We start from the raw sequence: 2,504 nt of genomic DNA, 5'->3' as shown, positions 1-2,504 counted from the left end.
TTGGTCTAATATATTTGCATTGTGTCATCACTCACTAACATTTCTGAGGTTCCGGGTGCTAGTGAAGATACTACCTTGGACTCTATCATCATTTGACTTATAGCTTCTACAGTTTCACTTCTTATCTTATCTTTCTCATCCACCATAAAAAGGAATGGTCTTACTTTGTTCCTCAAGTAAGTTGCTAGATTGTTCAACAATCTCTTGAATTCTTCTTCATCACTAGTCTTGCATATTTTTCTTATCATAGAATTTTGAAGTTCTATGTCCTCTTCTTGAGCTGGTGCCTTCTTTTCAATGAGTCTATCATAGAAATTTTGGTTTACTGTACCTTCAATATCTTTAAGTTTCAGATTATTGGCTATTATGTATCTCACAATAGAGATATCAATATGGTCTTTCTCAAAGTTATTATAAAAATCATAGAATTTATTCATCTGCACAAAGTTCCCTTTATTTGCAATAGCCGACTTTATCTTCTTTATCTTTGGCTTCCAGCGTTGCTGAGCTTTTCCCACTAACTACTTAGAAGTAGTTACCTTTTATGTCTATTTGACTTCTCATTCTTTTTCTTCTTCTTGACTAGACTCAACAATTGTCAACAATTTCTTTTGTCTCTTTCTTGGTCCAGTGGCTTGTTGCTTGACCCTTTTAGTCTTTGTGGTCACATCTTCCACTAATCTCTTTGATTTTCTCATTGGCTCACATGGCTAAACATTTGATACTGCTATATAAGGAATGCTCTATTCCAAAGATGTCTCTACAATAGACACTAACAAAGTTTGCACATTAAATATTCCTTGTTTCATAGTCTAGTTTATTGCTTGTGAATCACTCTCAGTCATATTGGCTTCTATTAAGGCTTTCTTCATTATTGTTTCTATCTTCTTATGAGATGAAATATTCCTTCTCTAATTTCAATAATTAATCAATATATCCAACTGCTATTTCATCACTCAATTCATAACCTAAGGGATCAAGAAATGTTTCCTAAAATTCTACTACTTGAATATAAGTAAAATCTATATCAACCATAACACAAATTTCTTCCTTAAATATATCTACAATTGTAGGTGAAATTCTGAATCTTTGTCTCATTTTAGTTTGAAATGTTTTCATTATCAAGTTTCCACTATCCAATATTTTATGTATTGGATGTCTTCTACATACATATGTGATTTTCTCCATTTTACACCTCTCACTGCTCATAAACTCTATGACTGACAAATATGGAAATCTTTTAAGAACATGAAAAAATAAATGATTCATCATTGATTGAAATCTAAACACACCATTCTTAGTCCTTTTGATCTTCTCTAGGTTCTCAAAATGCTACATTCTTAGAATTTCACTAAGGTTAAGTTGTTCCTTCTCAACACATATCTTATATGCTACATAGATGAATCCAGTTGATAATTCATCAATCTTTGAACTTGCACATATAGAGTAGGTAATGAGTCTACTTAGGAACCTTACATCATCTTGTTTAATGGTGTTGATCACCATGGTCTTTCCATTATAGATTGCTTTGGTGTAGCTCTCAATATTCTTCTTAACTAATTTCTCACCTATAGGTATACTACCTTGTTTATAAAGACCAGTTATCTCATGAATAAGGTCAACCAAAATATCAACTACACTATCTTCCATCCATAGTTTTTCATCATGTATTCTACTTATTATGATCTATGTTCAATTTTTGGTAGAAATGATATTTGAACAAGTCTAGTTCCTTCAAATGTTCAAATCTGAGTTTCATAGTCATATCATGATTAAAGACTAATTCCATATCCTTGTTCATATATTCATTCCCAATAGATTCAAACTTACTGGTAAGATAACTTCCTATATCTTCCAAATACACTACATTGCTCAGAGTAATGGACAATTTTGAGTTAGGGTTTCCTTCTATGGGTTTCACAAAAACAACCTTTAATTTTGGTCTCTTCTCATTCTCAATATTGTGAACTACTAACATATCCATGCTTCTATCAAATATAAACTTTTATTAAATAAATTCTATGGAAAAATGATAAAATACCTTCTTCAAAAAGAGGGTTTGCTTCAAAATTGCCTTATCAAGTCACTTCTAAGTGCTTTATGCTTCTAATGTAATTGTAATGAAGTAGTAATCAAGTCTATACTCCATTTTTTCCTTTAACTCAATCTTGCATTGATTTCATACTTTGCAAACATGAAAAGATGTCAATTGCATTTTGAAATCAAATAACTACTCAAGATCTTCTATCCAATCTTTAGATGCTACCTAAGGTTTAGTATAGCCTCCTTTCATCATGACAATGCAACACAAAACTTCACTTCATGAAATTCTCTACAAAAACATAGTTTTCATCTTTTGTTACAAAATTGACTTACTCTATAATAATAATAACTTTTAATTCCTTTGTAACTAGTTTAGATTAGCTCCAAATTACCAATGAGCTTAGATACCATCTAAACTTATCTCAAAACACCTTTTCCCAACTTCGCTACCTCTAGTTCAA

Source organism: Cupressus sempervirens, chromosome 3 (assembly GCF_028749045.1).
Source record: "Cupressus sempervirens isolate cs-2001-9-10 chromosome 3, ASM2874904v1, whole genome shotgun sequence".
Taxonomy (NCBI): Eukaryota; Viridiplantae; Streptophyta; class Pinopsida; order Cupressales; family Cupressaceae; genus Cupressus; species Cupressus sempervirens.
Note: the sequence above shows the minus strand (reverse complement) of the source record.